General features: G+C 37.4%; 1 protein-coding gene across 1 annotated transcript in view; it reads right to left on the reverse strand.

The window, feature by feature from the left end:
- The window catches only part of LOC103467536 (prickle-like protein 2), a 52387-nt gene extending 39345 nt beyond the window's left edge, over window positions 1–13042 (reverse strand). The window contains exon 1 of the mRNA XM_008413991.3: window positions 12498–13042. The gene's annotated coding sequence lies outside the window, so the exon portion shown is untranslated. The remainder of the gene's footprint in view (window positions 1–12497) is intronic.
- Window positions 13043–15584: the final 2542 nt, after the last annotated feature.

Raw genomic sequence — 15584 nt, forward strand, 5'->3', positions numbered from 1 at the left:
TTGCAAAACATAATTAGTTAATGAGAAAAACTTGGAGGCCATTAGAGCTGAGCTTCTGCAGCTGAAGGGCAACGACAAGATGTCGCACCTAAATGGGTTACAGAACAGCAGGGCTGAGTGTGTGTGCCTGTGTGTGTGTGTGTGTGTGTGCCTGTGCATGCGTGTGTGTGTGTGTGTGTGTGTGTGTGTGGGGGGGTGTGTATGCATGCGTGTGTGTGTGTTGGAGTGGTGGTCTGAGACACAGCTGAATATCAGGGAAAGAAAACGATGAAACCCAGTTATTTTGCTATACAGTCCGCTTCCATGCTTGAAGGAAAAATGGAGTCATCAGGCAGCTTAATAGACGGTAGATAACAGAGAAGGACTTAGTAAAAGACAAGATATAAAGAAAGAGATTATAGGAAAATATCATTCAAAAGATAAAAGGATAAAAAAAAAGTTGACGAGAGAAAGGGTCTAAGGAAAGATGTCCCAGTTCCTCTCTATACTACAAGTCAACATTAATCAGCCTTCATTTTCAAAGGTCTGAAATGTAAGAGCAGCTCCTCGACTGTCAGTCTGTCTAGGATAAAAGATCTACCAGAGATAAAACAGGCTTAAATCTTCACATAGCTATGTGTGTAATGAAACAAAATAATGAAACCAGATATTTACACAAAAGAATAAATACTAATGTTGAACATCATGCACTTTTCCTGTTTTAGACGAATTATCTTCACCAAATGTATTTATGTTTGGCGCAGTAATCAATAAGAGATTGATTTTGTTTCTATTATTTTTCATTCTGTCAAATGTTTACACACATTTCCTCAGTATTTGGTAGAATTGCATAAGACTTGTTGAAATGTTTTGGGCTTTTTACTTGCAGGAATTTTGGCCCATTCTTCCTGACAGAACTGGTGTCTTTTAGTCAGGCCCATTTTAAGCTGCGCTCACAAAATTTCAGCAGAACTGAGTTTGGAGCATTCTTTCTCTATGGTGTGATTTATTTTGTGAAGTGTACCGCTCCAACACAACATTCTACTTCCCCACCTTCCATATTTTCCTCAAAATGCAATTATGACCAATTTTTCCAATTTTAGTGTCATCAAAGCAAAGCTTTTGGTGTTATGGCTTCTACTTCTCTGAGTGGCCTTTCAGCCCACATTGTTACAGCTTCAACCTTACAAGGTGTTTTGCTTTTGTTCTAGGGTTGAGTCAAAACGTCAGACCAAAACAAAAGTTCTCACTGGGATACAGAAACTGTCTCCTTCCTAAACCCTTTGATGGATGAACATTCCTATGTTGTTTCAGTTAATGTATAATTGTTTGTACAAATTAATGTGGTGCCTTCATAAAACCAGAGTTGTGAACATCCACAGTCCTCTTCCATACATCTTGCCTGAATTTTTTGTTTTTGTGTTTTGCATGATGTCACAAAAGGAAGTGATGTGTTTGAGTCTGGTGTTGTCTTAGAATATATTCACAGCTGTGCATCCGTTTAACTCAACTGTTTTGACGCTTAAAAATCCATTTCTACTGCAGCGCATATACCTGACTTATTAGTTTTTTATCTATGCATTTTCTTAAACCAAATTTTACCAATTGACTCATCTAACAATGTGTTAAGAGTCCTTACCTGACACACTGCAGCTCCTAATTGCTTTTTAACCATGTTGTTCTTGTCCAGAGGCAGTAAATCTAGTCTAACATCTGTTCAGCGAAGCCTGTAATTCAACATAAAATGGCAAGCTCTGTATATGCTGTGGCATTAATAAGTGCTATTAAATCCAGCCTGTTAAAGTGTAGGAAGTACTTACTGTAGAGTCTCTATAGCTATTAGTGGATGACAGATCTTGTGTGAGCAACACGCTCCTGAGGCCATGCGAGACTCTGGACATTCTTAGCATGGGAGAGACTTATATGTTATAAAACCATTATCTTTAAACTTAAATTCAATTACTTTCTTAGCTCTCCCCTGATTCCCAAACTGATGACCAGCCTAACTCCTCATTCTCCGGCGCTTTTATGACCAAAATGTGACAGAAACCGAAGGTGCCAGCAACAAAACAACAAATACTCAGAAAAGCATTCAGGAACCTGGAAGGCAGAGAGTCAAACTAAACAATCACAGATCAAAACAAAGGGGTTATGTTTTATTTTGTCACCGGAGTGACCAGCAGGAAACTGAAACCTGTTCCTGTCAACGTTCAATCAGACCAGAGATGCTGTGTTGAAAGGTTTCCTCTTTAAACCGCAAGTTAGTGTCCCTATGCCATGCAGTTTAAGGCAGAAAAACGAGATTAAATTAGATGTTTTAGAGTAAAACAGAACATGGTAGAAATAGTTTTCTAGTTTTAGATTTAAATTCATGTGTAAAAACCAATTAGTTTAATTTGAATAGTTGTCCAATGACTGTTTTTTGGCAAAAATATTGAATAGTGTGCAAATGGAGAGCAAATATGCACAGGCTGGGTAGAAACAATAAGCAAAGCAGGAATTTTGAGAGCGAGAAAAAGGTGAATAAAGTCAGTGTGTAGGCTGTGTGTACCTCTCTATACTCTTTGCTTCCAGGGAGCCCTGAGGCCTGCAGCAGGAAGCTAGCTTGTATGGCGTGCAGTGAGACAAATATATCAAATTTTAAAGAGGCTTTTACTGTTTTCCTAACAAAAACATTGTTCGACCAACCCAATCAAGGCTAAAATTCACAAACTACATGCATCCAAACCTCTGATGATCACACTTATATGTCCAGGTTATCTGTTTTGTACCCTGAATATATTCAGATCACTAATCTCAGATACACAGAGCTGATCCAGACAGATAAACATACATGGTGACACTAATTTTGAATGACTTAAAATTATTTAAATCAGCTAAATAATAATATAATTTTTTTTGGTTCACTTTTTTAAATTAAAATTTGATTCTTGAGAATAGGGACAAAATGGGTTTTAATTTTCCCTTTTTTTGTTATTTCTCAACCTTATGTATGCAAATATGACAAATAATGTTTTGGAAATGTATAAATGCTAAGGTGCAGGCACCCAGTTGCAACATTTTTATTTTTTTTAAAATACATTTTAAAAAATGAACTTTGTCATCACCATCTGACAAAAATAAATATAAAATAATTTTAATGACCCTATTAGTGATATTTTTACTCATTTTACAGACAAATGCTTCTCAAGAAACAAAATAAATATTATTTAAAACAAAAAACAAGAAAAAGTCCATCTGATGGAGTTGACAGTGCATGACGGAGTTGACACAGAACTGAAGGTGGTGACAAACTAGTGAGTAAAATGAAAAACTTGATACATGTGAAGTAATGCAATTTATGTAAAATACATTAAAATGAATTAATTGCACATTTAAGTGAGATTTGACAACAATTTCACTGAAAGTCAGAAAAGCTCTGACAGAGTTGACAAAATGCCAAACTACCTCAATTAGTTGTATATGATGTTATTCTGTTATTCTGAAGGAGGCCATGTTGTAGCTCATCAGGTCCATGAAATCTTTACAATATACCAAAATTAAGCTTTTATTTCACAAAATTACAGTTTTGTAAATTGTCAGTTATGGTGTTGACACATCATGGTTGTGACAAAAAACTTAAGAATAAAACAGAAGAAAAAACTAAAGAATAACATATGCTAACCAGAGCTAGCTAGCCCTCTTAGCAAAGGAAGAGAAAGGAAGAGATCATGGGGTCCCCCAATAATGCCTGATTTTTTTACATTCTTTTCATGTCTAACGGTGTTGACAAAAACTAGGGACAAATTTCAATGGAGTTGGAAAATATATAAAAATGATTTTTGATTCAATTTATTGATACTTTTATAATTACTTATATGACTACTTATACTTAATTGTCATAATATATAATTTTAGTATTTCTTTAATTATTTTAAACTATATAATGTATTGAGTTCTGCTCCTGGACAAGGGCTTTTACAGGCATCATCCACTGACTACAATGTTTAAAATAAAAAATATTCAGCAAATACCTGGAAAATATACATTGTTGTGCTCACATGACCCAGGTTAGTTTAGTCAGATATTTGAAAAAAATATATTTTGTGTATATTTTATTCAAATTTTGTGCTTTATCCATAGGACCTGTTTTGCCCCTATTCTCAAGAATCACTGGATGTTGTTGTCAAGTGGCACTTTTGATGGCAAACACACTGCTTCCATGGAGCGCATGGAAAAATCTTTAAAAAAATAAATAATCAGAAATTGTAGGTGAAATCTCAATGACTGTAAAACCGTCTCATACCTTTTTAATCTAATGGGTAATAGAGTGGGTAATACAATGGATGAGAAACATTGTATTTTTATTGCGCTTTTGATGATCTCTGTGGTATAGAACCACACTCTTATTGCTGGTTTGTGACCACATGATAAAGCATAAGCTAATTAAGTTCTGGCCGCAAGTTAATATGCCATGAAAATGAGTCCACTAAACCCAGGCCAAACCTTTATAATATTTTCTCAACATGAATTTGAGTGTATAATACAAGAAAATGTGTGGTTTTAACATGACAAAATGTAAAATGTTCCATTGTATTTATACTTTTGGGAGGTCTTCTCCAGCACATAATGTTACAAAAAAATAGTTAATTTTTTTTGCCTTAAGCCATTCTTCAGGAATTTGACTTTGCATTCATATCAGGTATAAAGTGCAGCATCATAAAGTATCCAGGTATAAAGTGCAGCATCATAAACATATCAAATTAGTTTTGCTTCTAAGGAAGAACAGCAAAAAATAAAAAATAAACTGCCAATCTGAGTTATCTCATGAATGTTTCACATGCAAAATAAATGTTTTTTGAGGTCTATATCTGCAATAGCAATTAAGAAAATGGGGGGGTGGGGTGGGGGGGGGGGGAATTCAATCATCACTTTAAGAATAAAACTGAGAAATCTAAATAAAATATCATCAATGATTTCTATTCTTTGACATTTTCCCTCTTACTGGACAACAGAGATCATATTTCTTACAGATTACAGGGTTACCATATTAATTTGTAATAGCTATTGTTACGCTAATGGAGTAAAACATTTTTTTCTACTTTCAGTTCCTCCAGGCTCTTATAATAAAAAAATGCATTCATGCATGACTGATCTAATATGTTCACGTCCATCTTGGAGTTTTTAAATGTAAAGCGTGCCGCCTTTTGCAAGCATTCGAGAGTATGAAAATCCTTTACTCAGAGGCTCCCGTAATGATGCCATTAGAGTGAAGATGGAGTGAGTGTTGAACCTCGGGGCTCGGGCGCACGGCAGATGATTCCCCTTGAGTTCACTTTCCTCATATCCATCACCCAGTGAGGCCAACCCAACACCACAAGCCAACACCAACAGCGCCACCGGCAGAAGCAGCACGGCATTTACATCATGCTGTCTCTGTTCCCCCGGCAGTAATCCATACACCTGCAAAACGACGGCAGCCTCCATTTGTACCTGGATCTCTCTGAGGCCTGTAATTTCAGGGAAACAATCTTTCTCTGACTAAGCGTAAATTGAGGATATTTTCCCTCACTGATCCCTGTTGTAAGCTAGTCAGCACTTTGTGGGAGACAGAAAGATTGGCTAGAAACTGCTGCCATGGCACTGAAGGGACGTGCTGCTGTAAATCAAGTTTAAACCCCGGTCTGAACAAATCAGTATTCCTGTGTCCTCGTGATTTAATCGCGCTTTCTTATTTTTCTTTCGGCAACGTATGTACAGTGCTGCGAATAAGCATTTGACTCTAACAGATTTCTTCTGTTTCAGTTTTTTTGTGGTCAGAAAATCAAACAAATTTCAAAATAAGACAATAACCTGGTTAAGGAGAAAAATAAATTTTTTAAATTATGATTTCATTTTATAGGAGAAAAAAAAAGGTTGTTCAAAGCAGCCCTTTGTTATAAAGTAATTGCCCCCCTAATCCTAATAAATGGTTGTGAAACCCTTTGCAGGCAGCCTCTGCCATCCAGCATTTTTGACAACTGGCAAGGAGTCTTTTACCACGCTGTGAAGGAAATTGGCTCAATATATTTTGCAGAATTATTTTCAATTCAGCAACAGCAGAATATCCCTTTAAGTATGAATGGCCTGTTAAAGGTCATGCATTTCGGTTGGTTTAGATAAGACTTTGACAAGACTTTGGATAATTATTCTGCAGCATTATCTGCATAAGGCCACTTTAGCTTGACAGTCTCCTTATTAGCATAGTAGCTCCTAACATTACACTACCACTACCATGTTAAACTGTATGATGTTTTTTCCCCCCTCAAATTATATATGTTGTAAAATAAGTTTTTACAACTTTTACAACAATCAGAGCTCATCTTCCAGAGAGCTCTGATTTTGTCTTGTCAGTCCATAAAATATTTTTCCAAAGCTCTTTGAGATTATCAAGTATTTTTTAGAAAATGTTAGATGGGCTAACATATTCTAGTTTCTTCATTCTTCTAATCTGGGGGTAATCAGGGTCTTATGACACTTATTAAACCAAGCCAAATTTGGGGGAAATCATAATTCATGATTTGTCATGAAAATACAATGCTACTTTTCCAAAAGGGCTGAAAAATACTCTTGCATCTACTCAAATTATTCTTGTCTCAAATTATAAATTGTCTAATAAGTAGAAACATCATCAATCAGTGAGGTTACTTATACCTGCAATAACAGAGCTGAAAAGTAAATCAAAGTAAAACTGCCTTCAGATGACTGAAGTAAATTTATATGACAATAACTGTGGGATATTTAAAGTAAATCAATCTTTAAAGAACCAAAGTAAGTCAGGATGTTGATGTCAATAAGTCCTGAATAATGTCACAAACAAGGCCAAGGAGTAGCTTTGGGGACAATTACAGGAGTTTGGTAAGATCAAATCACAGTGCTGAAATCTCAGCACTACAATAAGCGGTAATGAGCAAGCTAATGATTGGTTTATTCTTACCAGTTTGGGGACTTTAGTTTAGCACTTGGGAGGACATTAGTCATCAGACAGGAAAGAGCCATGGGGAGCAATCCTACATCCACTTCAAAGGGAGCTTGATTGTGGTAACAAGTGGTTGCAGGATAAATATATTTCACCTTTCACTTCACATGGAAATCAAATCAGGTTGTCTGAACCTCTGACATTTAACAGAACACAATTCAACTAATTTCCTTTACTTCTACAAGTTATGTGGCTCGTTTTTATTTGCCAAGGTTAACAAATAGGTCACCCGCATAAGTTTCTGAAGTTTTATAATACCATTATTACCCATCTACTACCAACTGGGATACTTTAAACAAGATTCCAACTTGCTAATCTTCTTAAAAGTTAATGATATATAGAATAATACTTCTATTTTGTGTTTTGAATTTACTAATACTCACAGTACAAATGTTTTTTTTTAAAGGAAGACATAATACAGCTTTGAGTTATATAACTTCATATGTAACATATGAAGGCAACTTGGATTTTATTTAGGGACACCAGATTAAATGTTGCTAACCTAAGGCACGTTGTAATAATCAAAAGAGGCTCCCAATGGCCTTACTTACAGAAAATCTGATTTTACTTTTAAAATCTAATTTTAAAAGATTTTAAAAGTAAAATCTTTGTATGTCATCAGAAAACATACAGAACTAAACCAAAAACTGAGAATACCCCCAGAAGAAGCCACTTTGTCCAAAGTAGATATCTCCTCTTCCTCTGTATAACATTTAGCTGGACGACTAGTTTGTAATCAGACACGGGTTTCGAATCTACAGTTGCAGTATTTCTATACATTTTATTTGGATAACCAGAAGTAACTAGAACATCTTCCATCAGTGATGTTCAGAGGATCTTCCTTTACTTATGAGCAAACCAGGTACAGCATCACACTTGATGTCAGCCTTTCTATCTATCTGATGTGTTGTGTGAAGGCGGCCTGTGAGTTGAGTTCTTCTCTTAGATGACAGTGTGTGCTCTTTGTTCTAGCTGTGTCTTGTGACGGGTCTGCAGTGTGCTGGATGAGTCTGGAGCTGCGTCACCGCTGACTGTAATGGCAGAACACTGCAGGGAGGAAAAAACTACAGCATTCGACTTGTACCTTTCGTTCTCAAAAATTAGAAAGAACATTCTTACACAGATGGAAGACTGAATGAAATACTTTAAGATGTACAGATTTACAATGGTTATTCTACTCTACTTGTGACGGCTTTAACGTAACATTGTGAGTGTAATATCTGAAGGAAGTGTTTGTGTTAAGTAATCCTGTAATAGAAATGAACTGGAAAGACTGTGACTGCGTGATCGACAAACTGCTTGTAAACTGAAGATATAAACATCAAAAGCTCAATTTCCATGTAGCACGACTGAGTAAACGAAGGCGGTCCTTGTTATTATCTCCCCTGAGCACAAGTCTCCCATTTTAATTTTAAAAAGGCACAGCAGGACAAATTCTCGGCGTCCTGTTTGGAATTGACTGCAGCGCCACACAGGTTTCATTTTCCCACTCACCAACGTCTCTAAAAGGCAGCGCTTGAAGCTACTGTACAAACTATCACCAAGGCAACCGGAGCGCTTCATAAAAATATCACAAAACCAACAATACGACACAAAACAAGAAGGCCACTTCTGATCAATTCAGATGTGATCACAAAGGCAAATGGGTTTTTTCTGAACAAAACAAAGTTTCCATCTTTTTTACTGCAATACGGCACTCTGTCACATTTACTCTGTTTTATCAACCTCATCCACAAGAAAGGTCACAGCATATCTATTATTAAATGACTTGGCTGGGTATATTGCATTATTGATCAGTTCAGAACTACTTCTGAAAACACCCTCTGTGTCACTGACCCAGCTGTCATGTGCAGTATTGTAGAACCCCCACCCAAAATTTCGATTTTTTCATTTAATTTTGCTTTTGTTACCATATTTGCATGTTTTCAATTGTAAAACAAATGGTAAACGTTTGACAAAAACAATGTAAGTAAATACAACACGCAGTTTTCGAAAGATACTTTGATTTAGACAAAATAAGTCATCCAAACCAACTAGGCTTTATGTGAAAGGTAATTCACCATGTGTTAAATCTTGAATTACTTGTCATTAGCAGTTTTTATGGACAGATTACTTCAACCTCACTTTTCTCATACATGCCAGATTCCTGTGAAATTAAGAAATCACTGAAACAAAACCTGTCTGACTACAAGAAGTTGGCCAAAAGATTCCTAAAAGCAACTCATCTGGCCACAATCAAAAGAAATTCAACAACAGATCAGATACAAAGTAATAATGTTTATCTTGACTGGAGAGAGATAAAAAGTAATTGATGAGGCTTTTGCACTTCAACGAATCACACTAGTTGTGTTTCTATTGACCATATAATTGTGCAATTTGACATTTTGAAAATAAATTTGCTTAATGGAAACTCAACAACTATGAAAAAAACCCTTTATTGATAAACTCCCTTTGACATCTATCAATAAGACGTTTTATGTGGCCGTACCAAAATCAGTTTATCTCACAAAAGTGCAATGCAAGCACTTTTTTTGCATTACACAAGTCACATGATCAGCAACCAGATGATGCCAGTGGCACAAACCACAAAGAACAAAATAACACGATCATGGACTGGCATGTTTTAATGACTTATCACGTGAACAAACTAATTCATGTGTGATGTAATTTCTTATTTAATGGGGAATACCATCCATCCATCCATCCATCCATCCATCCATCCATCCATCCATCCATCCATCCATCCATCCATCCATCCATCCATCCATCCATCCATCCATCCATCCATCCATCCATCCATCCATCCATCCATCCATCCATCCATCCATCCATCCATCCATTTTCTTTACACCCTTGTCCCTTAGTGGGGTCTGGAGGGTTGCTGGTGGGGAATACCGCAATTGCAAAATAAATTTTTTTCAACAGTGGAATATTGACATTTTGTGCACATTTGTAATGGAAATACAGCTAGTGTGCAGTAATGGACCTTTATAAGTCTACCAGCATCCAAGAGAACATTAGTGACTTATCACAAAAGAACCCAGAACAACACTTGCCTTAGTTAAGGTGTTCATGTTTCAACAAAAAGAAAATCTTCGCAATAGGAGAAGTTGAGACCAAAATCCCTGCTGTCTATAAACAACATAACAGGCTCTCTAACATTTCCTAAAAAAAAAAGATCTCAATGTCTTGTTTTTAGGAAAATAATTTTGTTGACCAAGAAAAGAAAAGTGGAACTTTTTAGAGGGTGTGAATCCAGTAAAACTTACGCAGGTCACAGTAAAACACAGTGGTAGTGATGTGATGGCCTGATGATGACATGAACAACTCATAATTGATTAAGCCATTCTGATATCTCATAAAAAAATCCATAAAGGGAATATCAGACCCTAGGTTTTTGACCATAAATTCAATAGCGCCTTCATCATGATTCAATGATTCAAAGTACACAAGCAAGTGCGCCTGTGAAAGGCTCTAACAAAACCAAATTGATGTTTTGGAGTGGTCTAGTTAAAGTTTCAAGTTACAGCCAATAAAGATACTGCTAATACTTGAAACTTCCCATTAGTGGATTCCTCCTCATGAATCTAAAAGCTTCATTGTCTTTTATTATCACAGATGGTATTTGTTACTGCCAATACAGGTACAACCAGTTATTATGTTAAGTTACTTTTTCGCATATATAAAGGTTGCTTTTGACAGCTTTTTAAAAAATGAAATCATAATTTGAATAATGTGTTTTGTATTTACCCCATGTTACCTTTAATGATCTGAAATATCTGAGAGTGACAAAAGCAAAAGGAAGCAAATACTTTTCACAGCACAGTATGTATGAGTACTCCAAATTAGTCAGAATCATTAAAACCTACCAAACTTTTCAGAAATTGTTGGAGGACAGTTTCCGTAAGTGTAAAATAAGAATATTTTACATTTATTATTTCATTTGAATGAAATACAGTATTTCATTTTAATAGTACTCTGAGGTAACTGAACAAGCGGGTTTTGTGTTGTTGATGGGAGTTGTGTAACATCTGACTGAGCCACCTGAACTGTCAGCATATCAGGACCATAAAAGCAGCTCAGGAGCAAAAATGTACTGTGAAAGCACCGCATGGGGCAGAGCAAGCAGCAAGAGCTCAGAGACACCCGCCCACCCTTCCTGAATCAGCCGTTTCTGTGGCGACCGGAGCGGAGCGGAGAGGGGTGGAGGGAGGCGCGCGGCGAGATCGAGGAGACAAACATTTGAAAACCTGGTGGGAGAAACATGGAGGAGTGGATGGACTGATGTCGTGGAGGTGGTGGGGTGTTAAATTGAAGCGTGGGGGACCAGCGGGGAGCTAGGGTCGAGTCCTCAGCATCACAATCTGTGACAGATTGACAGTCAAAGGCAAACAACAGCAGCATTCAGTGAAAGACACAAACACCTCGGGGATTTATTTATTTTTTTCCTGTCAAAGGCGGCTCAGGCCATGGCCATGGCTCAGGGGGGTTAAATGTCTTTCTGTATAATCTCAAACAGCAATTTGCTTATTTTGAAAATCTTCACTTTGAAGAAATTACTAAGTGCTATAAATAATGGCAGCATGGGACTTACTTTCAGATTTCAAACAAAAGTGGACTCAACAAGTGGTATGTCACAGGAATCTGAAGTAAACACAGAGCTGCCATTAAACCCACTGAGATTACGCAGCAAACAACATGGAGGAAAAGGTGCTAAATCAGAGCACAGGTTTTTATCATGCGCGCAAACGAGTGCTATGACGCATAGAAAGTGTTAGTTTTTGACATACGTTCAAAAAAACAACCTTTTGTTTAAATTAGTTATTTAATAGTTGTTACATAATAGCCTCAGCAATGATTTTAGTCTTGTACCACCTTGTCTTCTGACTGTCAAAGCCACAGCAGTTAAGAATGACTGCAGAAGATCTCTTGCGCAGTTTGTACCAAAAGCTTCCACTAAGCTCAGGAAAAACAGTGAAAAACACAAAAGCCTGTGGCTCCTCCTGACAGTTGTCGCTAAACTCCACGCAGACCCACTGCGGGCTGCTCAATCTGCATTCCAGCAGATACTATAGTCTGCCTTAAGCACGGCAGCTGAGACGCCACTGTTTACATTGTGTTTTCTCGTGTTTGTCTGCTTCTGAGAAGCGGTGAGAGATCAGTGTGGGAGCCAGAACATGTTCCCTGTAAACCTAGTCACACACATGGATTCACACATGGTAAAAAATAAGGATGAAATATGATAAATTCAACTCAGGAAGGTGCAACACTTCCCTCCAAGTCTGAGCAGTCATGCACATGTGTAAAAAAAAAGAAAGAAAGAAAGAAAGAAAGAAACAACCACACCTGTCACATCAACGCGCACAACAAAGGTAGATACACCTCATCTCATAGCAAGTGTCAGCAGTCAATCGTGCAATTGGTTGCAAACAGTTAAAATCATCAGAAAATATATAAACAATAATAATGAATCGTCGCCTTAAGCAGCTCATTGTTTAAACCTGATTTCATCCCGACTTACCTGCTTGTGATGCTGATGTCAGACTCCTGGAGGTGTGTGAGAGTGTGTGTGTGTGTGTGAGAGAGAGAGAGACTGCTCAGACAGTGGCAGAAGTGCGCAGAGACTATGCTGAGTTGGTCACACCGGCATGGACCAGAAGACTGACTGGTTTCTGCTCTGCACCTCGCAGTTCACTCCTCTTCCCTCCGCGCCTCAGAGACAAACAGCAGCTCTTCCTCCGCTGCCTCTCCCTCCCTTCGCCTTTCACACAGACTGTGGAGCAGCAGCAAAGTGAAGGAAGGAAAGGAGGAAAGGTTGGGGGGCTGCAGATTCTCTGATCAGACTCTCTTCCTCCCTCTCCTGTAGGCAGTATCTCTCCCCAAGTATGGCTAAGGAAATGAAGTATTTGGGATCGGGGGGGATTTTAGAAGTGGTTTTATATATTAAGTTGCAGGTATTTGTGCTGTGTATAGTGATGCGAGAAACAGCGTGCTCCATCAACAACACTGCGCACCAGTGCTCATGCAGGCGTATGTGGGGGGTGTGAGTGGGGGGAGCTTCACTCCCACCTTCTGCTCCCCCTTTTCACAACCGCCTACCCATCCCTCTTCTTGCCAGCCCCACACCAGCCTGTTGAAATGAGTCATCAGCCGTCAGCCAATCAAACGGTGGCACACAGCTCGAAGATTAGAATAACAGGAGTATTTATGCACTCCCATAAGGAGATGAAAATGAAATGGAGAATTGTCCAGGAGGACCTGACATTCTTGGTGAAGTGATCGAAGCAAACAGTAGCAGACTTGTTTTAAATTAAGTGTGTCAGAGCTGCACTGTGAATGTAAATTAAATTTTAGTTTAATGTCATACCAGGTGAGCAACAATTGTTTTATTTGGTCAAACATTTCTTAAAACCGCATATTTACGTGTGACTCACTGGTATGTGATTCATTCAATCAAACCCTCAGCCACTTTTGAGTAAAACTTTGTCCTAACCCCCCATACATGCCCTAAAACCTGAAGGTAAATGACTAAACTGGGGCCTGTAATCTTAGGCTGCTGTGTGATTTAGACCTACGCAATAAATCACAGAGATGTGCGTGTGCTGGGAAGTAGGAGGTATTATTTAGAGCATAAAAAGAACCAGAAGTTAAATTTACTGCTTCCACTTAAACAGGGATTGATGAATGGGACTTGGTCTGAAACCCATTTTCTACCTGTTTAATGCTTCTCAGTCATGAGATTACAGTTCAATTTGTTCTCAATTGTTTTTTTTCCAGCTGTAAGAAGCAATTGTCAGATTTACATTCTGGTTGGTTCATTTGAAGAATAACAACAATAAAAAAAAATGTCATAGGTAGAAATGATGAAAAAAATAAATAAATAAATACTTGGGGATAGATGTCTTAACTTTCCAAAAAAAAAAAAAAAAAAAAAAAAAAAGTTTAAAAAATCCCAAAGCAAGAACATTGAAAACTGTCTTTAGAAGACAAAATAATATTCCAGTCAGTGGTAATGATGAACTATTTTTTCCAAATTTTATTTTTAACAATTCAAATAATTAAAACAAATCAAAAGGTAATATAATCATAATGCCTTCTATACACTAAAATCAAATTTAGTTCAATTAAATGCACCATCCATAATAGAGATGTGTGGAACAAAGAAAAAGCATAGAGCTGTTTAATTGGCCATAATGCATTAAGAAGCAGGATACAGTGTCCACAAAAGGTCACAGAGATAATACCTTGGTGGACGCTTTTTCATTATCTTTCAATAACCTCAGCGTTTTCTCTGAGATAAAGAGCAGACGCACTGGGTATCATGGTAGGCCACTGCTAATTAGGACTTTAGGGACTTTTTTTTTTTACACTCTTGGGTTTTGTCTGTTTGCTGTGTAAAATAAGTTATTTCTTATTTCTAATGTGAATGCAGAAAAATCTAACTTGGTGGCTGGCACATTTCCCCGTTGCAGCCACATGAATGCACAAATATAGATGTTCTGCACATGATGTCACAAAATAAAAATAATTGTTAACATCACTGGTTAGAATATTATGACTGTTTGAGACCCATTTATTTTGAGTCAAAACTTTAGGGATTTTGGTATGCCTGTGAAGTGTACAGTAAATTACACAATGACTGTAAGCTAATAACTATAATCCCTATAAGCTGTGGTGGCCTATTGTCAGGGACACATGTCTTCTGTCCAGCAAGAGAAACAATTTCAGCCTAAAGTGAGAGGGTGGGAACAAATATTAACAAGATCAATAACTGTGAACAGAACAGCAGGAAATGGAAAACATCAGAGGAGGAAAAAACAGAGGCGGTTTGTCTCCCGGGGGAAAGCTGCACTGTATCATTTTAAATAATTTCTTTGGTCACAGACTCAGAACGGCCTTGCAGTTCTATACAAATCAAGATGTACATCAACTGTTGCTCAGCAAAGCTATACACATACTTGGAAAATGTATTTTTTATTTTTTTTTATCCTCAGTTGATGCAGAGGGCGGGTCGGAATGTTCTATTTGTCATAGTTGTTACAGAGTCATTGCATGTTTATATTAACTTTGCAAAGCTCCACGTCTGCTCCGTGCAGTGGTTTGCAGAAACCAGGAGAAAATGTTAATGTCAGCCTTAAGGTAAAACTGAACAGAAATCAGAGCAAAGTGTTTTTTTTTAGTAACTATTCTATGTTGCTTGATTCAAATGTAATCCGTCGTAGAATCGCATCACTGCAGTCTGCAAGTGAACAAAAGTTTTGTGGTTCAGATTAGTTCCCTTAGATGTGTTTATTTTTATCAGCGCAGAGAAAATGTTTGCATTGTGTTGGATAAAATTAGCTATTGTTCCTATCAAGTCATTTGAGTAGAATACAGTGTAGAGTATGTGCATTGTGTCTAGTGTCTCAGAGATTTGGTGCTGTAATACCACAACACTTTTCATTATTTGAAAATGGTTTGTGGCAGAATAGGAAGTAATGTCAAACACACAATAAGGCAATGATAGAATGCTATTTATTTGAAACTCCATCGTCTAAAACACCTTTGCAACACTAGATATATGCACAATAGTACGATGGTGCATGCTGTTACATCTGAATAGAAGGGA

Source organism: Poecilia reticulata, chromosome 7 (genome assembly GCF_904066995.2).
Source record: "Poecilia reticulata chromosome 7, P_reticulata-male-v2, whole genome shotgun sequence".
Classification (NCBI taxonomy): Eukaryota; Metazoa; Chordata; class Actinopteri; order Cyprinodontiformes; family Poeciliidae; genus Poecilia; species Poecilia reticulata.